This window comes from Barbus barbus (assembly GCF_936440315.1).
Source record: "Barbus barbus genome assembly, chromosome: 6".
NCBI lineage: Eukaryota > Metazoa > Chordata > Actinopteri > Cypriniformes > Cyprinidae > Barbus > Barbus barbus.
Genome location: NC_136734.1, coordinates 35,093,584 through 35,105,742, shown reverse-complemented (window position 1 = coordinate 35,105,742; position 12,159 = coordinate 35,093,584).

The window sequence follows — 12,159 nt, the reverse complement described above, 5'->3', positions numbered from 1 at the left end:
GTCGCAACGGGACCAGTGCCGCATCCACACACTTGGTGAAAGTGCGGGGTGAGAGTGCTAGGCCGAAAGGAAGAACCCGATACTGATACGCTTTGCCCCCGAAAGCGAACCTCAGGAACTTCCTGTGAGAGGGAAGGATGGATATATGGAAATAGGCATCTTTGAGATCTATCGAGACAAACCAGTCCTCGGACCTGATCTGAGATTCAATCTGCCTGACTGTAAGCATCTTGAACTTCAGCTTTCTGACTGAGCGGTTCAGAGCTCGCAGATCCAATATGGGCCTCAGCCCCCCATCCTTCTTTGGAACAATGAAGTATCGGCTGTAGAAGCCGGCGCGAGTCTCGTGAGGAGGAACCAACTCGATGGCTTCCTTCCTTACTAAATTCTCGACTTCTTGTTCCAGAACCAGAGCCTGCTCGGGGCGGACTGTAGTCACGCAAACCCCGTTGAACGGCGGAGGTAGCCCATCGAACTGGATGGAATAACCATGCTCTACCGTCCGCAGGACCCAAAGAGACACATCTGGCAGCCGCTGCCAAGCCGCTAGATGATCTACTAAGGGAATCAGTCTCTCTAGACTGACCTCTGGTGTTAGAGATATGGCCAGACCACTGTCTTGATGCGGCTCTCCGGAGGAAGATGCGGTCTCTGGCACTTGAGGCGAGTTTCTCAGACCCGCAGTCACAACCGGCGGGGGACTCTGAGAACAGCACTCGCTGGGACCTACTGTGCCCTGGAACTGCAGGGTTGACAGACAGATCCCTGGAGGGCACCGAGGGGAGACGGTCACCGGGTACCGCGGTGTAAGCCGCTCCACCCCAGTAGGGGCCGCCCTCCGAAGTCCTGGAGCATGCCCATCAGGACTTGTGTGCCGAGGACTTCCTAGCCGTAAGGGTATCCCGAAGATCAGCCTTCGGCTTAGAGGTACTCTGCGCAGAGCGCCTCCGCACTCGGCTCCGCTGCGGGGGAGCACGAGTGGCCACGCTCTGCTTCTGCGCAGCCCGGTACGAGGAGCTGGTATGCAGAGGGGACTGCTCCCGCCCAGCAGTCCCCCGAGTTAGAGATCGGCGAGGGAGGAACCGCTGAAACGCCTCCGCCTGCTTGCGAGCCTCCTGAAATCTGTCGACGACCAAGCTGACTGCGTCGCCGAACAGACCAGAAGGCTGAAGCGGGGCGTCCATGAGGCAGAACCTGTCTTTCACCTGAATTTCAGACAGGTTCAGCCACAGGTGCCTCTCCGTTGCCACCATAGCTGCCATGGAGCGGCCGATGGCACGGGCCGACTCCTTGGTGGCGCGGAGGGCAAGATCAGCGATTTCTGAGCTGAGGAAGACCGCTGATCTTCTTCAGCTCAGAAATATCTTCTGGCCTAACCTCAACGCCCTCATCTAACTCTCTCAGCAGTTCGGCCTGGTATGCCTGTAGCACCGCCATGGTGTGCAGACACGCACCGGCCTGGCCTGCTGCCGCATACCCCCTGCCCACTAAGGATGAAGTCGTGCGCAGAGGCTTAGTAGGCAGGGTAGGAGCCTTCAAGGACGACGCCGTGAGCGGGGACAGATAGCTCGCAAGCGTCTGTTCAACCCGTGGCATCGTCCTGTACCCGTACGCGTCCAGGTCCCACACATTGCCATAATAGTGTGATGCGGGGACGAACGGGCGGGACGAGAACGGTCTCGACTACGATCTCGACACCTCAGCGTGGAGATCGGGGAAAAATGGAAGGCTCCTGCGGCGAGGTGGTTGCCGCGAGTGCAGAAAACGCTCATCTAATAGACTTGACTGCGGCTTTGTTGATTTTTCGGGGGGCCAACTGATGTCAAGCTTGGCCACTGCCCTAGTAACCACCTCTAAAAGCTCCTTGTACTGGGGTGTGGGCGGCGAACCCTCGTCGGCGCTCGATGCCTCAGCCTCCTCAGAGGACGAGAGACGGAGCTCCGAGCCCTCGTCTCGAGAGGAAGGAACCGCTCCCTCAAGAGACGGGGCACCAGATCTGGCGGTTACGGGAGGAGATAGGGAAATTCCCGTCTCACTCTCGTCCGCCAAATCAGCCTGTGAGCCCCACGAGTGCAGCCGCCGCCCTGCCTCGGCAAAAGCGGGGCCAGCACCGCGCGGTGAACTCACAAAGGCTCCCTCACGGAAGAGAGCCCTCCAGGTGCGGAGTGTGCGCAGCGAGAGCCGCTCACAGTGCGGGCAAACGGCTCCCTCGAGAGCCGCTGCCGCATGCTCCGCACCCAGGCAGACCACGCACAGATCATGTGTGTCCTCACCCGTAATATAGCGCGGGTAAGGACTAGCACACAACCTATAATGTGATCTGAGATCACCCCCTGTCTTAGTCTTAGCTTTCTTTGACATGTCTACTTTCTTTTCGGACAGACAACAGTAAATAAGACTCACAAGACAGATTGGACTGACACACACACAGAGCGCTTGCTGAAATGATAGATAGCTGACGCGGGCGCCGCCTCACGTGCTTATATACTTCCTGGTCGTGACGTCACTCCGCCCGTGATGCTTCGCCCTTCTATTTGGACTGATTACATACGATATTCAGAGCGGAATGACGCTGAGAGCGTTCCCATAGCGTCTCCGGACGCAGCTCGACGTTCCTGGAAGGGAATAATATATAAATAAATAAACAAGAGGACAGTTTTCCGTTGTTTATCATGATGGGCATAGTCTCTGAACTTTGATCACTTCTTGTATGTTTAGATAGCTCCAATAGTGCACCTTGTCGTTTATTTAGAAAAGCTGGCGCAGCGCACCTGTGTATACTACCGTTCTCGCGCTCCACCATCTCACGATATAAATAAATATATAAACAAATAAACTCTGCTTGCTGTACTTTACACAGGACTGGCGGGAAATATGAATGAATACAGCTTTATTATATATGGTATGTGGTTTATTTTAATAGGTTAACTGTTTATGTGGTGTTTAGCGCTCCTCAGCGCGTTCAGAGAGAGAGAGAGAGATCACATCACATATACGGTTCTTCCACTCACCTCTTTCGGTGGATTTTTCCCTGGTTTTTGTTCTCCTCTTCGAGTCAAATATGGTTTTCCAGCATCCCTCAAAGCCTTCCTTACCCTGTCCTTCCAGTTGGTCATGTCGGCTCTCTTTTTTTGCCGAGGTTTTGCCTTTTAATGTCCGAAGCGGACATGACAGCAAGCGGCATCTCCATTCTTCTTTGTGGACATAAACGTTTTTTCCGCGTGACGCTATTTTAATGTTTAAAATGCGGACTCTTGGTCGCGTGAAAATATCCCCAAACTGTTTCTGTATACAAAGTTCACACATACAATTAATGTCACATGGTTATCTCATTTTTTGTTTTTTTGGACTTATACGGTTGTTCGTCGCACACACTCACATATGTAACCCAGGTTCCCTGAAGGGAACGAGAGCTGCGTCCGAAAACGCTATGGGGAACGCCATCAGCGTTACCACGCTCTGAATCACCTGTGCAATCAGTCCAATGAAAGGGCGAGGCGTCACGGGCGGGGTGACGTCACGACCAGGAAGTATATAAGCACGTGCGGCGGAGCCCGCGTCAGCTTCAAGTCATGAAGCAAGCACTGGCAGGGATGCCGGAAGTGTGGCCACGAGACGCAGCTCTCGTTCCCTTCAGGGAACCTGGGTTACATACGTAACCTGGTACGTTCCTTTCCTAGGAACTTCGAGCTGCGTCCGAAAACGCTATGGGGAACGATATACCAACGCAGCCAGACAAGTCCCTGCCTGATGTCAGGACGAAAGGACGGAGGAGCCAGGAGTGGCTCGGACGTCAAGGTTATAGAACCTGGCAAATGTCAGGGGTGTGGACCACCCAGCAGCGTTGCAAATGTCCTGAACCGGGACACCTGCCAAGAAGGCCTTGGAGGCCGCCACACCTCGGGTCGAGTGTGCTCTGATTCCCAACGGCGGGGGAAGCTCAGAGACCTCGCACTGGACACATACAATTGTGCTTCTCCTGGTCAGGCTCCCTGAAGGGAGGAGGACAGAATGCCTGGAGTACGACCGGCTGTGGTACGACCGTCGGAACCTTGGGTACATACCCTACGCGAGGGTAGAGGAATACTTTCGCCATACCGGGCGCAAAGTCAATAGAGGCCGTAGACAGGGCCTGAAGGTCACCCACTCTCCTCAGAGAAGTGATGGCCAACAAGAAGACGGACTTGATGGTGAGGAGTCTGTCAGTTATCTCCTCAATGGCCTCGAAGGGTGCCTTGCACAGAGCCTCCAGGACCACAGCCAGGTCCCACGTAGGGACGCGGGAGCGTACTGGCGGCCTCAGCCTCAGCACACCGCAGAGGAAACGTGTAACTAGGGGGTGTCTACCCACTGACTGGCCATCGATAAGGGCGTGGTATGACAAAATAGCTGCCACGTAGACCTTGATCGTGGAGTGGGTTAACCCTGTGGAGAAGCGGGCCTGCAGGAACTCCAGAACTGCGCGAGTCGGGCAGTTGACTGGGTCGAGCTGGCGGTCCCCGCACCAAGAAGTGAAGTGCCTCCACTTCAAGGCGTACAGTTTCCTCGTGGAGGGAGCTCTGGATTGGAGGATGGTCTCGACAACCTCGGTTGACAGACCGGAAGCTATGAGTTGCGCCCCCTCAGAGGTCATACTCACAGCTTCCACAACTCCGGGCGGGGGTGCACAATGGCGCCCCTGGCCTGTGAGAGGAGATCCCTCCTGATGGGCACTTTCCACAGAGTGCCGTCGAGGAGAGAAATCAGGTCCGAGAACCATACTCGGCCCGGCCAGAACGGCACTACTAACAGTAGGCTGACCTCGTCCCGGCGCACTCTCGCCAGAACTCCCGGGAGCAGAGCGATCGGGGGGAAGGCGTACAGACGAAGCCTCGGCCAGGTCTGTACCATAGCATCCAGTCCCAGAGGCGCTGGAGGAGCTAGAGAGAATCAGAGGGGACATTGAGCCGACTCTCGAGTCGCAAACAGGTCCACCTGTGCCTGGCCAAAAACCTTCCAGATCTGCTTGACCACCTCGGGGTGAAGCATCCATTCCCCGGGCCTCAGCCCCTGTCTCAACAGGACGTCCGCTCCCACATTGAGATACGTGCACAGCTCTCAGTGATAGGAGCTTGCCCTGGGACCACACAAGGGTCTGGTGTGCCAGCTTGTACAAGGGGCGCGACCGCAGACCTCCTTGGTGGTTGATATAAGAGACCACTGCCGTGCTGTCGGTGCGGACCAGCACGTGGTGACCTCTCAGGTCCGGGAGGAAGTGCTTGAGCGCACGGAACACAGCTAGGATCTCTAGCTGGTTGATATGCCACGTCAGGTGGCGACCACTCCACAGACCGCGGGCAGGGTGGCCACTCATGACCGCACCCCAACCGGTGAGGGAGGCGTACGTCACAAGTGAGACGCGGCGACCAGGAGCTCCCAGCACCGGGCCCTGGGACAAGAACCAAGGATCCCTCCACATGTCTAAGGCACGGACAGAACGGCGTGACACTTTGACAGCGCGGAATGAGTTTCCCCTCAGGGAGACCCCCCTGGTCTTGAGCCACCACTGTAGGGGTCTCATGTACAGCAGGCCGAACGGAATCACGTTGGACGCTGCTGCCATAAGCCCAAGCAGCCTCTGAAACCACTTGACAGTGAATGGCTGGCCCTCTCGCACTCTCTCGACTGCCGTGAGGATCGACTCGATCCGAGCAGGGGATAACCGCGCCTGCATCGTGGTCGAATCCCACACCATGCTTAGATAAGTGGTTCTCTGTGCTGGAGAAAGCACACTTTTCCTGGCGTTTAGTCTTAACCCCAAGTCTTTCATGTGGGCGAGAACGACATTTGGATGCCGAACCGCCAACCGCTCTGATTGAGCGAGGATCAACCTATCGTCGATATAATTGAGTATGCGGATGCCCTGCAGTCGCAACGGAACCAGTGCCGCATCCACACACTTGGTGAAAGTGCGGGGTGAGAGTGCTAGGCCGAAGGGAAGAACCCGATACTGGTACGCTTTGCCCCCAAAAGCAAACCCCAGGAACTTCCTGTGAGAGGGAAGGATGGAAACATGGAAATAGGCGTCTTTGAGGTCTATCGTGACAAACCAGTCCTCGGACCTGATTTGTGACACGACCTGCTTGACAGTGAGCATTTTCAACTTCAGTTTTCTGACTGAGCGGTTCAGCAGACGCAAGTCCAGTATGGGCCTCAGCCCCCCATCCTTCTTCGGAACAATGAAGTACCGGCTGTAGAAGCCAGTGTGAACTTTGTGAGGAGGAACCAACTCGATGGCTTCCTTCCTCAGCAAAGTCTCGACTTCCTGTTCCAGTACCAGAGCCTGCTCGGGGCGGACCGCAGGCGGGGATGACCCGTCGAACTGAATGCGATATCCATTCGCTATGGTTTGCAGGACTCAAGGAGACACATTCGGCAGTCGCTGCCAGGCTGCCAAACGATCTACTAAGGGAATCAGTCTCTCGAGACTGACCTCTGGTGTCAGAGAAGCGGCCAGACCGCTGCCTCGCTGCAGCGCACTGACAGGAGATGCATGATCTGGCGGCTGAGGCGAGTGCCTCAGGCCCGCTGAAATCACAGGCGGAAAAACCTGAGGAAAATACTCGCTGGGACCCGCTGTGCCCTGGAACAACGGCAGGGTTGGTAGACAGGTCCCCGGAGGGCACCGAGGGGAGCCGGTCACCGAGTACCGTGGTGTAAGCCGCTCCACCCCACTAGGGGTCGCCCTCCGTAGTCCTGGGGCTCAGGTCTGTCTTCGACCTAGCAGCCCTCGCCGCAGAGTGACGACGCTCTGTTTCTGCGCAGCCCTGTGTGAGGAGCTGGTATGCGGAGGAGGCTACTCCCGCCCAGCAGCCCCCAGCGTTAGAGAGCGGCGGGGGAGGAACCGCCAGAACGCCTCCGCTTGCTTACGAGCCTCCTGAAACCTGTCGACGACAGCGCTGACTGCGTCGCCGAACAGGCCAGAAGGCTGAAGCGGGGCATCCAAAAGGCAGACCCTGTCTTTCTCCTTAATGTCTGACAGGGTCAGCCATAGATGCCTCTCCGCCGCCACCATAGCTGCCATGGAGCGGCCGATAGCACGAGCCGACTACTTGGTGGCACGGGGGGCAAGATCAGCGGTCCTCCTGAGCTCAGAGATGTCATAAGCTGAAACATCCCCACCCTCATCTAACTCCTTTAGCATCTCGGCCTGGTACGCCTGCAACACCGCCATAGTGTGCAGACACGCACCGGCCTGACCAGCTGCCACATACCCCCTGCCCACTAGAGATGAGGTGGTGCGTAGAGGTCTAGTGGGCAGGGTAGGAGCCTTTAGAGACGATGCCGCCGAAGGGGACAGATAGCTCGCAAGCGTCTGTTCGATTCGGGGCATCGCCATGTACCTGCGCACATTCAGTTATACCCGTAGTAATCGGTGTGGGGAAGAATGGGCAGGATGAATATGGTTTAACCCACGCTCTCGACACCTCGGTGTGGAGATCGGGGAAAAACGGAAGGCTCCTGCGAAGAGGTGACGGCCGCGAGCGTATAAAGCGCTCGTCGAGAAGATTTCTCGAATGCAGCACAGGTATCTTCTCGGGGGGCCAGCTGATGTCGAGTTTGGCCATAGCCCGAGTAACCACCTCTAAGAGCTCCTCATACTGGGGCGAGAGAGGCGGCGAAACCTCATCAATGCTCGTCACGTCAACCTCCTCGGAGGAAGAGAGACAAAGCACTGAGTCCTCGTCTCGGGAGGAAGGAACCGCTTCCCCGAGAGACGGGACACCAGATCTGGCGGATACGGGAGGAGATAGAGACATGCCCGTCTCACTCTCGCCAGCCAGATCAGCCTGTGAGCCCCACGAGTGCAGCCGCCGCTCTGCCTTGGCAAAAACGGGACCAGCACCGCGTGGGGTACTCACAAAGGCTCCCTCCTCAAAGAGAGCATCCGGGTGCGGAGTGTGCGCAGCGAGAGCCGCTCACAATGCGGGCAATCGGCTCCCTCGAGAGCCACTGCCGCATGCTCCGCACCCAGACAGACCACGCACAGATTGTGTGTGTCCCCACTCATAATAAAACGTGGGCAGGGAGTAACAAACGATCTGAAACGCGATCCAAAATCGCCCCCTGTCTTAGTCTTAGCTTTAGGCATGTCGCAATTCTAAGGACAGACAACACTAAATAAGACTCACAAACAGATAGGACTGACAACACACAGAGCGCTTGCTGAATGACAAAAAGCTGACGCAGGCTCCGCCGCACGTGCTTATATACTTCCTGGTCGTGACGCCACCCCGCCCGTGACGCCTCGCCCTTTCATTGGACTGATTGCACAGGTGATTCAGAGCGTGGTAACGCTGATGGTGTTCCCCATAGCGTTTTCGGACGCAGCTCGAAGTTCCTGGAAGGGAACTCTTTTTTTTTTTTTTTATTAAAAAAATAAAACATGAATTCGTTAAAGCCCCAAACAAATGGATATGTAATTATTGTAGTAGCTATGACAGGCAGCAGATAATATCACTCCAGTATGTTTAATGATCCAGTAAAATTATTACTGCCAGATGTAGCCTTTTCAGAGTTTCTTTCAGAAAGTAAATTACCTGAAAGAAACTGAAATGTTAAGTAAATGTAGGAAGAGCTCAATAATAACATGCTGAAGTCTGTAAATGAATTTGAACATGGATGTTTTCAGTAACTGCTTTAAAAAGATTTTGTAATTTTAGATTTGCTAAATATGTCATCATGAGTACCAAAGGAAGTGGAGACGACGATGGGCAAGGGTTGTTGCCTTAGTGGAACGTGATAGCAGCTCTGAATCCGAGTGGAGCCAACCTTGGCAGGGGAGGGCAATCCCCTCACGGAGGGATCAACACATGACGAATTTCATCCCATACTACAACAGTCGAACAGCATCACTTCTTGAATGTTTTAATAAACAGCTGGGATGTCACACTTAAAGGAGGAAAGAACAGGTATGCCACCAAAATGACTGTGAATGTAATACAATTCTCAGTTGATTTTTATATGATCATTAATGGGTTATGGAAGTAGTCACCTTCCATGGAAATTTATGTACTTTAAACACTTTATTCAACAGGCATGCAATTTTTGGATACAAGATGTTGTTTGTTCGCTTTGATTTCAGATAATAGGGTCCTCCCTCCATTATGTAGATGCATAGGACAAATACATGTTATTGTTATAGCATGTAATAGTACAATTGGATCCTAAACTAACACATCCTATGTAATATTTCCAAGAAGGACAATTTACTCAGAGCCTGCTGGATCTCCAAGTAAGACGGAGGCAAAGGCCTACATCTCATGAAACAATGGCGGCTACCTCCAGAAATATGTCCCTGTTTTTTTTAATCTTCACAATGTACTAATGTATAAAATGTAATGGAAGTGGTTACAAAACTCTTTATAAACATTTTAGGGGGGCTCAGCCCCCAGTGATGGTATAATAATAAAAAATAAATATTTACAAAAAAATTTATTAATAGGGTAGGATGGTATACTAAACTTATTGCAGTATTCCACTGTATTGCATAGATGGGTATAACATCCGAGTACAAGCCAAATACAGTCTACCTGATCTCACACACACACACACACACCTGTTTACTGTACAAACCAAAAATGTTCCTGTTTGCATTACTAGTACAAATCTTTTTCTATGCTCAAGTACAAACAGAAAATTGTAAACATAAAACATCATATCACTTTAAACTTACACTGACTATCCATATTAGCAATATAAACAACACAGCTATAAGGCTGGACAATGGATTAAACTATGTGGGTGCTGTGATTAACTTTTAAAAGTAAAAAAAAACCTGCAAAACTGAAGCAGTCTGTGAGAAGGACACACAATGTTTCAATCTCTGTCAATCACTCTGATATGCAATTAAAATGAGTGCACTGACTGAGTGCTGTCTGTCACTGTGTTTAATCACTTCTATGCATAACTGTATGGTAGTTAATGCCACATGCACTGTAATATTAAGTTCTATATTGAAAGCTAAATTTTCAAATGAAAATAGCAATAACGTGATCGTTTTATAAAGTATGCGTATAATGTGTTAAGGGCTTTCGCTGAAGGAAACAGCTGTGGTGTGATGAGTGGTGAATGCAGCGAAAACTTTACAGAAGATTGGAAACCGATTGCTCTCCCATGACTTTTTGTAAACTGTATTTAAGACAAAGAACTGCACAGATGTAGATATTATAACAATCTATCGATAAACACACACCTTGTCCTCTCCTCTGTGCCACCGCAGTCTGTGGATTGAAGAACGCGCAGAAAGATGGGGAGGAGCCGAAGTCTGCTGCCGTTTCAAATTTAAAGGGGAAGAATCGCAAGATTTTTAGGGGGAAATTTAGGGGTGCTAAAGCCCCCCTAAAAATGGCCTAGCAACGCCCATGACGATGACAAGCCGGAATGAAAACGAGCCGAAATGAAATAGGAGTAAAGAGGCTATTTTTAAAATGTAAGGAGTAGAAAGTACAGATAATTGCGTGAAAATGTAAGGAGTAGAAGTAAAAAGTCGGCTGAAAAATAATTACTCCAGTAAAGTATAGATACCCAAAATTTCTACTTAAGTAAGGTAACATTTGTACTTCGTTACTTGACACCTCTGATATTTAGACAATGTTCGCACTGTGGTTGTTTGACAACCATATTTAAAAGTGGAAGTAGCGAAATATCTTGTTTACACAGCAGATACTGCACATACACCTAAAGTATAGATCATACATAGATTGTATCGTAAATAGAATTCCCTATCGATACTCCACTCGTACTGCGTCTTGCTAAAGACGCTATGGGAAAAAGCCTTTTTTCTCCTTTACTGAAGCCTTATTCAATCACGCAGTGAAACTGCACGATCATTGGTTCGTGCAGTGTGTTAAAAACGAACCAATGTGTCGGCAGCGGAGCTGCACGAGCCTATGGCGACGGAGCCCGCCAGATCCCGCCAGAATGGGCGGGGTTATCTGGCTATATAATCGGCCGTCTGGCCATAGGATCCTCAGATTTCTTCTCCTTCAGCGACGACATCTCGCCTTCGCTGATCCCAAGAAGCCGCCTCGCCGTTGACACGCCTCGCAGCTGAGCCAGAGACCTCCTGCCAGCTGAGACGCCGCTTTCACCGCGCTCCAGCCCCGCAGAAGCCCCGGTCTGTTCGCTGCCGCCATCCGGTGAGTGCTATAAAAATGCATATTTATCGGCGTTGTTGCAAATGCCGCAACAGCGAGTGTGGCTCGTGCAGGGAATCCTGCACGATGCAAAAGAGCAGTGAGCGCGCGCCGCCTGTCTGGGTCTCGCCCACGCACTGACTGCGCGCTTACTGAGACAGCTCGTTCGAGTATGAGTCTCGCTCTTCCCGCTCGCTGTCCGTCTCTGTGGAGGCAGCTCCGCTCTCCCGTTTCCCCTCTCTCAGCAAAGCTCGGCGAATGAAACATCAGAGCCACGGAGCTTCCTGCAGCGCTCTGATCCGCCGGTGTTCACACGTGAGAATCAGAGCTCCTCCTTCATTGGGCGGCTCTATTCTCATTGGCGGACCGGAGTGGAAAGCTATGTGTGTGCGTCACTGAGACTGCACTCACACAGGCAGCCTGCTTTCACCGAAAGCCGGGCTTTGCCCTGATTTGCTCGCGGTCCTCTATGTAGCAGGCCCCGCCTCCCCCCCTTCTCTTCTCCCAGTCACCTCGGAGACAGGAACAGCGAGTGAGGCTGAGCAATCAGGTTTGAGTGATTTTTCGCGCCGGCATGGCCCCGTGTGTTTCACTCTGCATACAGCGCTTTGATCTGCCAGCGCGTGTGGATTAGCGCGCCTCATTACATTGAGTGGCTCAATCCTTCTGCGCGCATTGTAAAATGCTGCACTGGGCGGCCACCCACTCACGTTTATTTTCTCCCAGTCACCTCGGAGAAAAAGACGGTAAAATCGCATGGCTGGGCGTTCAGGCTTGAGTGATTTTTTCGCGCCGGCATAGGCCAGTGTGTTTCACTCTGCATACAGTGCTTTGATCTGCCAGCGCGTGTGGATTAGCGCGCCTCATTACATTGAGTGGCTCAATCCTTCTGTGCACATTGTAACATGCTGCACTGGGCGGCCCCGACTCTCGCGTTTCTCTTCTCCCAGTCACCTCGGAGAAGGAGACGGATAAAAAAAAA